Raw genomic sequence first — 17,092 nt, 5'->3', positions numbered from 1 at the left:
GAGACAATGCGATATATATTACAGCTGTCACAAGAATAATCACGAATTCGGGACCGCATTCATTGTTAACAAAAAAGTAAAACATCTTATTATGTACTTCAAACCAATAAGTCCAAGAATATGTTACCTAAGAGTAAGAGGTAAGTTTTTTAACATCAGTCTCATAAATGTACATGCCCCAACCGAAGACAAAGAAGAGGATGTCAAAGATCAATTCTATGAGGAAGTAGAGACCATCTACGATAGATGTCCCAGAAACGACATCAAGATCATAATTGGAGATCTTAATGCAAAAATAGGGAAAGAAAATATATATAGTCCATACATCGGAAAATGCAGTGCTCATGACGTCACCAACGACAATGGAAATAGAATAATAGGATTTGCAGCATCCAAGGGCATGGTCGTTGGAAGTACCTTGAAGTTACCTTGAACATGAAAGCACAACAGATGAGAATTTAACAGCTAGCGAGCAATGGGATATATGTAGAAGAACAATTAAGGAAGCGGCAAACAACGTCCTAGGACCAGAAGAATCCACTCCACGAAACAGTTGGTTCGACGATGAATGTGAAGATATCACTAAAAGAAAAAATTATGCATATAAACTTATGCAACAAAGAAGAACACGGGATAAGGAGCAAATGTACAAAGATCTTAGGAAGGAGGAAAAACGCATACATCGAAGGAAAAAGCGGACCTTCGAAAACCAGATTATGCAAGAGCTTCAATCATTAAAGGGGCAAAATGAAACTAGAAAGTTCTATAATATCCTAAATAAGACAAGAAAAGAATTTAAACCACGGCTGACGATGTGTAGAGACAAAAATGGACATATAGTCAGTACCGCTGACGCAGTACAAAGCAGATGGGTTGAGCACTTCAAAGAACTACTTGGTACCGAAGTGGAAAATGATGCGCCACCCCAAAAACCAAGAAATAACACTCACGTAGAACCTCCTTCAATATTTGAAGTGAAAGACGCAATCACACGACTCAAAAATAGAAAGTCCCCAGGAGTGGATTGTATCCCCGCAGAGCTCATCAAACATGGAGGTAACAGCATTATGCACCAAATTCACAACATAATAGTCAAAGTCTGGGAAGAAAAACAAATGCCAGAGGAATGGTGCACTGGAATCATATGTCCACTGCACAAAAAGGGAGATTTGTTGGAATGTAAAAATTATAATGGTATAACTCTTCTGAATACAATGTACAAAATATTCTCCAACACCCTGTACAGCCGTTTAAGTACGTACGTGGAAGAAATCCTTGGGGAGTATCAAAGCGGTTTTAGGCCAGGTAGGTCAACAACTGACCAGATTTTTGTGCTACGTCAAATCTTAGAAAAAACCAATGAATTTAATATTGACACGTTCCATCTCTTTGTGGACTTGAGGTCAGCGTATGATAGCGTCCAAAGAGGTAAATTATACGAAGCCATGAATGAACTTAACATTCCCCATAAATTAATAAGGCTCGTAAAAACAACTATGAGTAAAGTGATCTGCAGAGTGCAAATACAAGGCGATATGTCACAAGCGTTTGAAACATATGCAGGGTTACGGCAGGGAGACGCGCTGGCGTGCCTTCTCTTTAATATAGCGTTAGAAAAGACTATAAGAGATGCCGAGTTACACAATAGGGGAACAATCTTTAATAAATCAACGCAGATTATGGCTTACGCTGACGATCTGGATTTGATCGCACGTACTACACGAGGACTTAAAGAGATGACTTCCACCTTCTTGACAGCCGCACAAAATATGGGCCTTAAAATAAACGAGGAAAAAACCAAAATGTTAGCATCTATTCCAAATAACAGAGATAGAGCTAGAAACGCCGAAGAAAACTTCAGTATAGACCAATATAATTTTGAGGTAGTAAATAAGTTTACATATTTGGGTTCTCTCATAACAAACGATAATGACACATCTGAAGAAGTAAAACGGAGGGTACTGCTAGCAAACAAATGTTATTTTGGACTAAGCAAGCAGCTAAAAAACAGAAATTTAAGCCAGAAAACCAAACTAATAATATATAGAACACTCATCCTACCAGTGCTGACATATGGGTCAGAAACATGGACCATCTCCAAAACAGACGCAAATCTTCTGCTCGTCTTCGAAAGGAAGATACTAAGAAGAATAATGGGCGCATTCTGTGAGAATGGTATTTGGAGAAGGCGATATAATTTCGAATTGTACGAGAAGTATAAAAAAATAGTAAATGGTAGAGATGTAATATCCTTCATAAAAATATGTAGGCTTAGATGGGCTGGACATGTGTCAAGAGCAAATGAAAATTACCCACCCAGACGAACTCTATTATCGGTCCCAGTGGGAAATAGGAGTAGAGGCAGACCACGACTGAGATGGAGGGACGGTGTGGACGAGGACGCAAGGAAAATCGGCGCGGCAAATTGGCAACGGTTGGCGATGAACAGAAACGACTGGCGAAATAGACTGGGGAAGGTCAAGGCTCAACTAGAGCTGTAGCACCACTGATGATGATGAAGCCAAATAGAAGATAAAAGAAAAATGGTAGTAGTAAAAAACGCAAGACATAAAGAGAGACAATTTCTGCAACCCAGAAACCTAAAAAGAACAATTAGACATAGATTAGGTAGAACAGACTCCAGAAATCTCAAGGCCCCATAAAGTTCTCTCTAAAGACACTCAGGTGAGTATACCTTCACTTCAAGAAGGGTTAGGTAAATAAACTCTAAAAATTAAACTGAAACCTCTATAGATCTCAACTCGAGACAAGAAAACTTGGGATTTTAGGGAAAACTGGCATGTGAAAAGAAGAAAAGAAGGGGTAGATCGGGACAAAGAATAATGGACAATAGTCAGTTGTATCGTATAAATCCAAATAATTCTACAGAAATTAAAAGATCTGTACAAACAAATGATGTATGACACTACAGATTAGCTTAGGACTGAGATCTGTCAAAGTGAACAAAAAAAGCCCTGAGACGGATACTTCGTATGCTTAGACAAGGAAAGAGAGAGGACAGGTAACGATCATTTAATAAACCTTCGCAAAGTGAATCCAGTTTCGATGTGACCGCCATGTTTTGGTGCCTGTACGTTGCTCATTACTCTCTCGCAGGTTTACCAGGTCTACTGATTTTTCAGTAGATCTACTGATTTCAACTTTTAATTGACTTTTCAACAATTAATTGATTTACTGAAACACTATAGCGATCTACTAAAAAATATATAATGATAAAATCATGTTCAAAAAGTGATCATTATATCAGTATTCAATTATAAATTAAAAAAAATCTATTTATTGATATTATATTCATTATTCTCAATCTACTGAAGAAATAAAATATGACCTGGCATCCCTTCTGGTGCCGGTTTAGGCTTCAGTCAATTCCATACGGTTACGCGTCCCCCTCTTTCCTTGTCGAAGGTCGTATGTTATTTGTACTGAAGACTCTGGAAATACTGCTGGATAGGCACGTATTTTTTTTTGCTGAATATAATTATAGACTAGCGGACCAACTCGACATCGAGTTTTGATGTAAGTTTTGCTGATATTTAAGAGGGGCGGAGTCTAACGATCCATCATTTCCGTCGCCTGGTGTAAATGTTCCAAAAATCCTAAAAATAAACTGTATCGACGCCAATTTTATTAAATTGAAAATCGATACAGTAGTTTTTTAGGATTTTCAGGAAGATTTACATTAGGAAACGGAAACAATATGATTGTTAGACTCCGCCCATCTTAAATAAAAAACGGAAGTAAAACCGGAAGTAACTTTTTTTTGCATATTTTAGATTGTAAAATGCCACGTTTAAGAAAAAGAAGTCGGTTTGAGAACTCTAACTAACTAAATTTATATTTAAATATTATTTAAATTTAAAAAATACAGAAAACAGTATGATGCTCCGCGCTAGTCTACACTACCGCCTACTGTTCCACTTTTTTAAGAATACGCCACAATTTTACTTTATAATAAGTTTATTTTTTATTTATTTAAAATAAACCTAATTTAAAGTAAAATTGTGGCTTATTCCCAACAAAATTAATAATATATTTCTAACTAATAAATTAAAAACAAAGTAATGCTTACCTCATTATTTAATTCTTCAAGTATTAAACTCAAAACGTAGTCTAAATCTCTAAATATCAATCACAACACCTCACACACGCTGCACTTGTTGGAAACAGAATACTTTTTGAGTGGTCATTATCGTTATTCCTTAAGTGGAAACACTTGTTGGTGCATTCCAGCATTCGAGAATTGACGCGTTGTTGCATTATGTATAATATTGAATGAGAAATGGATTTTAATATATTTATTATATATTATACAATTCTGAATTCAATCAGTAAGTATAAGAAAAAAGTAGACGCGGGCATATTTTAAAAATACATTGAAAATTAGGACTTTAAATTTTGAATAATGAAACCTGTAAAATTCCTATACTTTACTATAGGAAAAATTCATTTTATGGCCGCAATTTTTAAACCGGTTCGAATTTTTTAAATTTTAAACCTTAGGGGGAATCTACTCAACAATCTGTTTAATTATTCGAAAAAATGATTCTCCTATCTATCACCGTTTAGGAGGAGTATTGCGCACAAGAAAAGAGCTTAGCCTTTTAGTATATAAGATTTCTTTACTAACTCAGTGAACGGGATCGGTAAATACACATCAAAGGTTGAATTTCTGGTGGAGTAGTCATGATTAGGTCTTGCTGGAAAACATGTACGTGTTTACGAATTAAGCATACAGTTTCTGGAATGGAAATATACCTTTTTCAACACATTTTTTGGGAGATCTAAGAAATTTTTTATGGATAGTCACATCACTACTACATGAAGATTTGCTTTAGATACTATTGATTGTTTGGATCAGTTCAGATTTGTCAACTGGTCTTTAAAGAATGAATTCGAGACCTTTTTTTGAAATGGGGAGATAGGAAATAGGATCTTGTTGTGGCAAAATAGTTGATGTTATATTTTTACTTATATTAACGAAGTATTCATTTAGACTTTCAGGGTTTGGAATAACAAATGTTTGAGATGTGTTAGTTTTATTTCGAAGATCATTTATTATGGACCAAGTTTCTTTTGCAACATTTTTAGAGCTTCCTAGACGATTTTGATTTTTTTTTAGCTGTTTTGATAAGTTTTAGATAGGTTCTTCTGAACTTGGTGATATATTCAATGACAAAGACGTTGGTAGTAACTTTTTTTATGTACAGTAGTTAACGCATATTCTTGGCTGATATGCGGATACCTCTGGTTTATGATGTTTTGACTTAATTGTAATTAAAGGAAATGCCTTATTGAAAATACAGACAAGCCTATCAAAAAAATTACTGAATTCATAGTCCACGTCCACAGAGAGAAAGTGCCATCCAGAAGTCAAGCACAAATTTAATTTCGTTAGTCCATTCTGACAAAACAGAAAAGGATATGTACTCACATTACCTCAGATTGAGCTGTAAAACGAATCAACTGAACGTTGATCTTCTGTGCAGCCAATTCTTGGATATAGGAGGAATTCCATATTCAGCTAAGGGGAAATTTGATTGACTCGGGACTAACTGGGACATACTTAAAATTATGTCGGACTAACGGTAGACCGACATTGGAGTATGCTTAAGATTACACGTAAGATTTAACTTCAGACACATTGGAATCAACTTCGAACCCACATTGGAATAAACAGAAAATAGCAATGTAAAAATAGGCGAAAAAAAAAAAAGATAAAATATAAAGAAATACGAAAGGTATCAAAATAAATATCTTACCCTTTATAGGGGTCTTAAAGGCACAAGTCGAACTTCAACTACATATTTCAACTGCTTAGTGGAAAATGAAATTAGATAAAAAAATACTCCTTTTTACAGAAAGAATATTCAAAAGGGGGGTAACGTTACATTACTTTGTGTGAGGTCTGAGCGGTACAGAAATTCACTTTACTAACGGTTGTTTCGTTCGAACCTTCTAAGGGTTTAGTTACTGTATTTGGAAACAATGGCCGGTGGCAATTTAGCCAAAACATCAACGGAACTTATCATATCTAACGGCTGTTTTATACAGAGGATTTATAAAACACAGAATATTTTAGGTACATCTTCGGTAGAAATTGCTAAGGGATTATAAAAGAATATTATTTCAGTAAGCGGTAGTTTTGAAAAGGTTTTTATTATGGTATTATAGTAAGTGCTGTCGGACCTAACTGTGAGTCAGAATAGATAAGATAGTCTTACGAATTGATCTTGTGGGAAAATGTTTACTAAAATTGAAATGATGTACAGGGTGATTTGAAATTTAATAAAATAGTCAAATTTGGACTAAATGCAACCTATCGGACTTTTGACACGTTACACTAGTAGATAGACTACCTGTGTCTGAGCGCAACCCCTAAAATCGCAACCCCCGGTCGTAATTCCCCGAGGAGACGGGGAATATTTTGACACAAAAAACAAAGATGGCAGCATTGCCAAATGGGCGCTAAAACGTATCTTCGTTGCTATTGGCCTGATTTTGACGTATGAGGTGTCAAATGAAAGCGTTGGTGACACAGAAGCCATGCCAACGTTCAGTATGAACATTCTTCTTCTTATTTTCCGTACAGTGCCTAAGAGAACGTGACATTCGACGTAGAACGTGACATTCGACGTAGAAGGTGAAATGTCACCCGAAATGACGTGACATTCGACGTAGAACATAAAAGTTTTTCCGCTTATTATTGATGTTTGCAAATTTGATGGTACGCCTTGTGCTACTGGAAACGTTGGTCCTACTCCAAACCCATGCCATGCCACTGGATTATTTTCATGCACCGAAAGAACTGTGGATCGTCTACGTCACTGGTTTGCCAATAACATAATACCATTGTAATTTTTTTATATGTATAAATATATTAGAAATTAAACGCTTTTTTATTTAAAACATCTTTATTGATCGAGTCTTATATTACATGAAGATTCAAATTTTCTCTTTACAATTTCAAAAATAATTTTTAAAATTAAGATAAATACAGATGCTAATATTACACAGGATATTGCAAAGACATTGTCTATTTCACTTTTCATATACTCGCTGGTGTTGTTGCTGACAAACATGGTGTTGGTTGAATACGTCTTAATGGATATGTAGCTGGTGGCAGTTTTCTACAGGACCAGGTTTCTTGCTGCTGCTGCTGTCGATTCAACTCTTCGGGTTTCCACGTGTTGTTGTCAAAATGCAGGTTATCTAATTGTCTTAATTTGTTTTATATCCTTATATGATTTAATGTCTTTCTTTAACTGATCAAGTTTTCTTTGAAATGCTATTACTCTATGTATGTACTCGATGGGATTCATATTACTACTGAATATGTCCTATGTAGAATGTCACGTTTTATGTCAAGCGACGCGTTGTCACATAAATGTCACGTCCTGCGTCGAATATAACATAAATGTCACGTCATTTCACGTTCTACGTCGAATGTCACGTCCTGCGTCGAATGTCACGTCATTTCGCGTGACATTTCACCTTCTACGTCGAATGTCACGTTCTCTTAGGCACTGTACGGAAAAGAAGAAGAAGAATGTTCATACTGAACGTTGACATGGCTTCTGTGTCACCAACGCTTTCATTTGACACCTCATACGTCAAAATCAGGCCAATAGCAACGAAGATACGTTTTAGCGCCCATTTGGCAATGCTGCCATCTTTGCTTTTTGTGTCAAAGTATTCCCCGTCTCAACGAGCCCTCGTACGTCACGATCGGACCAATAGAAACAAAGATATGACGTAATGACCTTTTGGCATGCCCCGATGCGCACGGCACATACTGCTTTCAACCCCATTTTTCATCCCCTTTCCAACGAGCCCTCGTACGTCATCCTACGTTAAGCCGTTTGGAACTTACGACCGGGGGTTGCGCTCAGACACAGGTAGTCTATCTACTTACACTATGCTGATGATCTGGTAATCTTAGTCCGTTGCAAATTTAATAGCAGTCAGATTTCACTTTAAGGAAACGTACTGAACCCCACATCCTGATTTATATTATCTTTTTTATATACGACTTCTACTACTAAAAGTATATTGTTATTACTGCTTCTTGCTTCGTTTGTTCTAAATATGTAAAATCCTCCTTTAACTCCAAATTTCAAAAGCTTTATTCTTTTTCTTGGAAGCTTCGCTTCCTGTCACTGGTAATTCCTGGTAATTCTACACCTTAAAGTAGGCGAAAGTGGCCTAATTGTATAGATCAATAATATAATTTACCAATAACTCGTCTTTTATTACTACTAATAACAAATCTACATTTTATAAATTAATAAATAGTCTGTATATACACTTTTCTAATAAACTACATGCAGTTGGTAACAAAAGTAAAGTTCTGTCAACGTAAAATATAAACTTGGCAACCCCTTAACTATTTTATCTGGAGGACACACTAAATTTTAAATAGGCATCTACAAGTTAGGATAAATACTTCTATAAACACCACTAGCTGTTTTTTATACATACATATTGAGCATTTGCACGGTGGAAATTGATTGGGACGCAGTTTTTTTACAATAATTATAAGTTACCACACAGTTGGTTGGTAGCTTATACACAAACAAAAAATTTAGCAATGTCTTAAAATACTCTACCAAACCTAAGCTAAGCATAATATTATAAACACAAGCATATTCAGCTTGACCCAGAGACACATACCAAAACTATGATCCTGTTTGTCCATATAGACATGATTAGCTGTCAAATATCGACAACAAGACTGAGTGAATTAAAAGGCAATTGAATGTATGTAAAGTAGAATTATATTTTTATTTGGGAAACAGTTAATGCATCTCATTTTTTATTGCACATTCTTTGAAAAACTACATGGATATTGAAATAGAGGAATTCAGTAGAGTTGAAAGAACGGATAAAATCAAAGAAGACCTCTTACATTTCTATATTTTACACTTCCAACTTTTCCGTGCCCTCTCTTTTGATCTTATGCCCTGAATTTTGTATAGGACTCTTCCTATCAATCTGTCATTATCCATCTTCACTACATGAACACTTATCAGTCCATCGAGTTGTTTCTTTTAACAGTTCTTGATTATATCTTGAGTCAACATATCCCATTTCATTGAAAAATTAACTTTTACTTTGTTTTTTATTGTCATGTAACATACTTTTGGCCTAATGATGATTATATTTAACTTAATTTTTGACTTCTGGTGTACGTTTTTGGAACAGAATAGTGTGTAAGAGGGAAAGAGGCTTTGTTATCCTTCAATAACAAATTTTTTAAAATTTCTGCTCAACTTTTACATCTGTATAATAAATCCCTTCTAATATTGTATTTGAAATATTTACCGTCAAGTATATGTAGTAGATATAATTAAAAGTCCACAAATTGATAAAATGTTGACCAGAAATAGTTAAAACAATGTAAGAAAAGAAAATAACAACCTTCAAAGATATTTATTAACTGTATATGTGGATATCAATACTTCCAATGCATCTCATAAGCTCGTGGAGTAGATCAAAATAATTAAAAATACGTAAATTTAGGTAGTAAAGACAGTAGGAGGCGAGTCGTACCTTCAGATAGATCTGTTTCCTAATGTTTATCGGGATCTGTTCACGTGTAATAGTTTAGGCGTGCTTTTTCTGGACTCTGAATAGATTTTAACATAATATGCTAATACATAAATCTATTGGACAACAAATCACGTAAATTTCAGTGATGAGTCATTTTTAAGAATATGTCATCATTAATTAACTCAAGTACCCACATTGTGTGGGTAATTTTCATTATTAAAGGAATGTGGCACCCCATTCCTAATGAAAGTTTGATAAAATCGTGTAATTATGCAGATAAAACGTGTTATTGTCATTTATTCAAACATTTGAAGGAAAAATTCCATCGGATTTAATGCTTGGTACAATTTCGAATCTGTTACGTTAGTACTAGTGGTACTAAGAAAATCGTGAATGAAAATAACGTACATACAAAAAGACGCATCCTCATAGGTGCTACTATGTATATCAAAATACTTACGTAGCAAACATCTGTATCAAAGACCAAGACTGTGAATTATCTTGATAATTCCCGTTCTCAAGTATGTATCAGAAGTATGGAGCTAAATTGAATCCAATGAAAAAGGATACTACGCAAAATCCTTGCAGCAGTTTGTAAAAACGGAAACGGAACTTGGAGGCGTTGATGCAATATTGAACTATGGAAGATATACAAGCAAAGTTCGGTTGAAAGGAGATTCTGAGAAAGTCAGAAGTCCCAACAGGGAAACTCATGAATCAAGTATGGTAATTAGCTTGAGAAGGTAGGCTCCATCCAAAAGCTATAGTATCAGGATGTAGTACAGACAGACAGAGAAACATCTTGAAAAAAAAATAGATGGTTCAACGAAGAGTGGATCATGGTTTTACACATCGTCCTCATCATGGACGCCGGCAGCGGGGTGCATCTGCACCACCCTGTCCGGACAGATAGTACATAGCTGTACATGTATACAGGGTATGTTTTTTAATATTTCATATAAAAACTCATACCCAAAATCACATCACAGCATAGCTTTATTATGCTAGTCACTCTCTGTTTTAGTACTTGTTAATTGAATAGTCGCTAAAATTGTGTTTGCCTTGTCGCAACTAATTTCCACGCTAATATATAAATTACAGTTGTTAATACATATTTTAAAGACGGTTTGATTAAAAAAAATGTTTGGCTTTGCCACACAATTTTTCGTTGCTTTTCGGATGTAAATATTTACTTATCTTTTACAGAAAAATTCAGTCATTTGCAACGGGTATATAAACATTATTAGTTGGCTGTGTGTTACAGAGCAAGAGACCATGGTGAAATCAGGAAGAAGTTAGGTTATGACATGTTCTCGAACGTCTATGCCATAATACATATTAATATAGAACGAGCATATTAGCCATAAGATCTCTTGCGGTTGTTCGATCTCCAGCACATTGAAACTCTTCACTTTCTCTCTCCCACCAAAAATACTTACTTGATGAGAGACAGATGCACATCGAATAACGAAAAAAAAAAAAGATGATGTCGTCATTTAGCTCTACAGACTGCTCAGTCTATGTTAATATAAAGATCTATCATGGTCTGCGCATATTCTATTGTCATTTATAGATACGCTTGACAATATGCAACGTAGATCAATAACAAATGATCATTGATCTTGAGAAAAGCATATGATATAGTTCCTCGAGAGGTTCTTTGAGGAGTTCCCGGTGAGTATGTGAAGATTGTGAGAGATACATATGAGGGAAGTAACAACTAGTGTTGGGAGATATTGATAAATTTCATATGAAACTAGAATTGCACGAGGGCGTAGTGCTTATTTATTCTCATTAGTGTTGAATCAGATATCAGGCAAACTACAGTGTAACATGATCGGTATTATAGAGTAATACATAGATGGAGATACATGTAGTAGAGTTAGGACGGGATGGATGAAGTAGAAGGAAGCGAGTAGTGTGTTCTGCGGCAGAAAGATTCCAATGAAACTAAAAGGAAATTCTATAAAACTACCATAAAACCAGCTATGAAGTACGAAACTTAATGTGCAGTTTAAAAGAAATATTAACAACGAATGCATTTGACGAAAATGGGAGAACATCGATTACTGATTTAGTTCCTAAGGTAGTAGTAAGTAAGGAGTAGGAGAAGAAAGCATAATAAGACCTGGATGAAGACGCTTCAGCAGGACATGTCGATAAAGGGGATTGATATTGATTGAGTCAAGATAGAAACTTATGGAGAAATGTAATTGACGAAGCCGAATAAAGGCAAACATAATAATACTACTCATTCATCGATTCGATTTTCTCGCCAATTCTGGTCGCAAGTAATAATTCTACTGTTCTCCCTGAACTTTACGGATAACCAAGTCGTCCTAGCTCAAGATTCTTATGATCTAGAATTTATGATAAAGCGTCTATACAGAGAATATGTAAAATGGGGGTTAAAAGTCAGCATGAAAAAAACAGAATATTTAGTTATCAATTCAGATACAAGGTTTGAAGTGTTGATAGACGAGGACGTGGAAAAATTTAAATATTTAAGTGCACTTATTGCTAAGAACGGCTTGGGAGAAACCGAAATTAAACAACGAATTAATCAGGCACGAAAAATTGTAGGATGTCTGAACTTCTTAGGTGGGATCGCAACATTTCCAAAAGGAACAAAAAAAGAATAGGACAAACCATGGTTGAATCAGTTCTTTGTTATGGCTCTGAAGTATGGAAAATTAATGTAGACCTGAAGAGAAGATTGTTGGCAGTTAAAATGGATTATTTGAGAAGTGCTAGAACATCAAGGCAGGAAAGGAAGACCAACAAATCTATAAGAAATAACATGAATGCTACAGAAACGGTCATTGACAGAATAAAAAGAACAGATTTAAAATGATTTGGACACCTATTAAGAATGCATGACGAACGTTGGCCCCAAAAACCACGAACGTGGTTTTAGTTGGTAGGCAGGATAATAGATATCTGAATCTTTGGCATTGCTATCTTTAGTACTTTAGATTAAACTAAAACTCAAATTTTAGAGACTCAAAATGGATGTAGCATAAAAAAATTTCAAAACCCCCTCAGACAAATTCTGGGTGCGCCACTGTTTAGTGCTGCCATTCCGGTGTACTTGGATAAAAGATTCTAAGCACGAACAGACCTACGACTTAAATATTTTTGTTGTTATCATGTGACGTTACTTAATATCACGCGGATGACGTTCATCGAGATTTATACTGTACCAACTATATGTATATATTTTTAATACTACCAAGAAAATATATATTTAAAATGAAAGCCACAGTTTTTTATTAGTTCCACAAAATGATTAGTGTAATGTTATAAACAAAGAACAAAAAACGTTATGACAAACATAGGTCACATTGGTAGTTCATTTAGACCAGATATAAGGGGTCACATTTGACCTCTTCTGATTTGTGTTTAGCAACTTGCAGAATCTACTGTCCTTTTTCTAACAAATACGAAAATGAACTTTGATAAAATAAGTTTTATTAACTAAATCTTGCTCAAGTACTTTCGCTTTCTAGGGCATCTTCAGGGACATTTCGTCCATCTTGGGCTATCCAACAATCGCAGAATGTCATAAACATAAAATTGTACATAAAACTACACTAAACAAGGAAAAACAGTTTAAAATTATTTAAAAATCGAAGCTACATTCTGGTCGGCAACAGGAGAGAGAATACGAAAATATTTAAAGGTTGTTTTCCTCTTCTTTTACTAAAGTTATTCGATATAGAACTGGCATGATTGGCTGATTCAAAGTCATCTGTTTAATATAAACAACAGTCTTAGTATAAAATTACACCAAAAATGTAAAAAACTCATAGAAGACGTATTATGTATAAATCTACTTGACAGACAAGTATTATATCAGTACTTCAAGTTATTAATTAAAATATTTTTCAGTTTAATATGGAAAATTGACAAAATCCAAAAAGCAACGATATGCATCATTTAAGCAAATTAATTTTTTTACTAAGTCTAAGTGTCTTATATTGTATACCATTTTTCTATTCGTGTACTAGTTATCATTACGACCATCAATCTTTACGTAAATACATTGCTTAGACTAACCTCACTTCTTATTCTACTCTTTTCTATGTTATCAACTTTACCAAGTAAAAGATACATTTTTTGTATTAGTCTTATAAAATTTCATGAACCTGACTCACTCGTGACGTCAATCTACGAACGAAACTATGAAATATCCGACATTACTGAAAACATTTAATTGCCTGCAGTGCGTTTTCATAGCAAAACAGAGTCAAATTAGTTTTTGCATTAGTAAAATAGTTTGAAATATTTATTGTTTTTCAGTATGAAATTAAAATAGTTAATATTTTTAGGATTAATTTTTTTCAATCATATATAACATACTTCTTATAGAAAGCAGAGAAGATTATGCATCTAGAAGATACGAATATAGTCTTTTTGTCTTAAAGTATGTGCTTCAGTCGGACTAACATTTTTCATCCTCTTAGGACGTATAAGATAGTGATGTCATACACAAACTCGAACAGAGAAAGGCAAGCCCAACGATATAATATATTATTAAGGATGGAACACGTTGATAATTTTACATGTAGCTGATTAACGATGGAACTGACATCAAATTACTAGCTACAATGTGCTACGTGAATTTGACAGGTGATTAAGGTGAAAATAATTATCCCCAATATTTTAATGTTCGTTTAATTTTTAATATTTTACAGTCCATTGTTGTCAAAAGTATTGAATAAGAGTTGTATACACAAAATATTTAAAATGGTGGGTTGTTTTGCATGTAATACAGCAGATAATAAAAGATATCATTACGTTTCGTTTGTAAGTATTACGAATATGTAAGAAGTTAAGAATTATATTTTTATATCATTTTTGTTGTCGTAATATTTTTTAACGTCAACGTCACATCAGTGGCGTGTGATGCGCAACTGCGTAAGCAGTTTGTATTTTATACTGTGTCATTATATAAAAATTTAATCAAATATAAATAATAATTTTTTGATTCTACAATGTGACCCGTCATTATATTTAAATTTATTCAAATTTAAATAACAACGACAATATATAATTATTGTACATATTATGTACCAAAAAGAATTTTTTTCGTACACCACTGACATTCCAGAAGCAAGAATCAGCCATTGAGTCAGTGTTTATGCATAGGTTCCATTAGTAGTATATTATATCGTTGTGCAGGGCACTCAACCATATTTTGGGAAGGTTTGTATTGCAGAGATACCTAGTGGTTTCTATTTTCAGCCTTCCACAGTAGATGGCGAAACTTACTTGTTTCCACTTCATAGTAGGAGATATACAAATAATAGGGCAAAATGTCGTATCGGAACTAGTAACTATGTGGAATTTTTATAGTTACTAGTTGTTATCCAACATTGCACAATGTTACGCAACATTAGTCCGAACGCTCTTTGTTTGGATCTCGTCTTGAAAAAGACGAGATCTGTTGTTTACTATTGTAGGGCGAAGAAATAAAACAACAATGTTTGGTAAAAAAAACTCAGCCACAGAGTCTTTAGAAAATACGCTGAGCCCTTAGAGCAAAGTGCTCTAGGAGCGCCCGTGAAGGGCTAGGAAACTACTGACTCGAGATCCGAAATGTCCCATATTTAAAGGTGTTTTAACTTTTATGAGATTTTTGGATCTCTCGTCCAATCAAATTTAATAAAAGTTCCAGAAGGAAGGCCGATGCGCATCAGGGTGCGTATATGTTGCACCAGGATAACAAAAATATATATTGTGACCAAAACACAATGTTTCAGAAAAAAAGAACAGGGCATTGATGTTTTGTGAGAGAGAGTGAAATTACACTAATTGGGTTCTGGAAGATATAAAGATACTTTAACATACTTTTTCAATAGTCAGCGACTGTAATAAACAATATATTATTAAATTAATATTATTTATTATATAGTATAGTTAAGTTTATATATAAAGTTATTAAACAAAAATATGTTATTAAAAACGTGTCAATATTCTTTTCTGTATCATGCCCAGTAAACCAAAAACTTACTAAAAGTCAAAAATGTCTAAACAGAATTTTTATGCAGTGAACCGGTCAAAGTAACAGTAATGAAATTGAGTCAATTTTATCACACAAGTAACGTTTCAATAATGCAATAGAATCAATAAAAGGAGCGATCTAGCCCATGTATAACTGCAAAATGCCTTATTAACGATTGTGTTAGAAATTACTTAGTTCTAAAACCATCGTTATATATATTACAGCAGTGAAAAGTCCCTCTATTAATCAAACCAAAGAATATTTTATTAAGTACTCAGTAATGCTTTTTTTGGAACCAAATTGGTACAATATTCATTCATTTGCGGCAGTAGTTTGGATAGCTGATTAGAAGAGAGTTACATGAATAAGAAAATTGATGAAAACCTGACAGATAAAGACATTGATAGCTTGAGAAGGACTTTTGCAACAGAAACTACTATTCAAACTTAATTTTTATTTAATAATGAAGTTTCATAATGTATCAGTCGATTCAGATGATTATGAAAAACATAGTTTTTAATGACTTTCTAACTGTCTAATAATTAAATTTGCAATAACATACCTGTGGAACTATTCAACTACATGGTCTAAGCACCACTAGGAACAAAACGTCTACTGATACAATGTGAATAATACACGTATGTAATGAATGTGTCTAGAATTCTAAAAATACACATCCAAATCTTTTTCAAACGTCGAATAGGATACAAAGTACCACAACTGGAGAGCTCAAAACGCCCACCACCCCCACGCTGAGATTATAAGCCACGCCCTCAGGCGCCACAAAATTGCGGCGACATCTGTCATATCTGTGAAAGTGTCCCAACCTCTACTAAGATTGAGACCATAGACATATAATACCTAGACCAAGCGGTGCAATTTAGACCTGTTTCCCCAAATTGGACAAAAAAAAACACAAGTGAGGTAGCATCTTAAATATAACATATACATATTTGATTTAACAAGTCAAGTGGTATTTTTTAAATTCATATATTAAAAGAAATAAAAATAAAATTCTACTGTAAACATATTTTTTGTAATCAAATAAAATGTATTTAATTATTAATTTCTAATTATAATAAACCATTTTTAAAGATACACACATTTATTATTTGCAAAATTTACTTACAGATTTATTAATATCTAATAAACGTAGTATTGAATTATTAATTTATTAAAAACAAAAAAAGAAAAATCAGTGGAAGATTCGAACCCTGATTAACCAGGTACCAAAACAGAAACAATGCCGCGTAGCTACCGCTCAACTTGTTAAATCAAATATGTATATCTAATTAAAACAAGTGGAAATTAGAAAATATTATGGGTAAAGAAGGAATAAAAAAATATAACGAATAAGAAATGCTCAAATCTAAAAGACTTGGAAACCACCAAATAGACAGTTCTTCACACAGTAACATATTAGTAGAGGATGGGGCATTTTGGTCACCATCCACCATTCCCCTTCTCATGCCACAACGGCCACTTCTCACAACCTTTACAAATGTTAAAGAAATA

Source organism: Diabrotica undecimpunctata, chromosome 1 (assembly GCF_040954645.1).
Source record: "Diabrotica undecimpunctata isolate CICGRU chromosome 1, icDiaUnde3, whole genome shotgun sequence".
Taxonomy (NCBI): domain Eukaryota; kingdom Metazoa; phylum Arthropoda; class Insecta; order Coleoptera; family Chrysomelidae; genus Diabrotica; species Diabrotica undecimpunctata.
Note: the sequence above shows the minus strand (reverse complement) of the source record.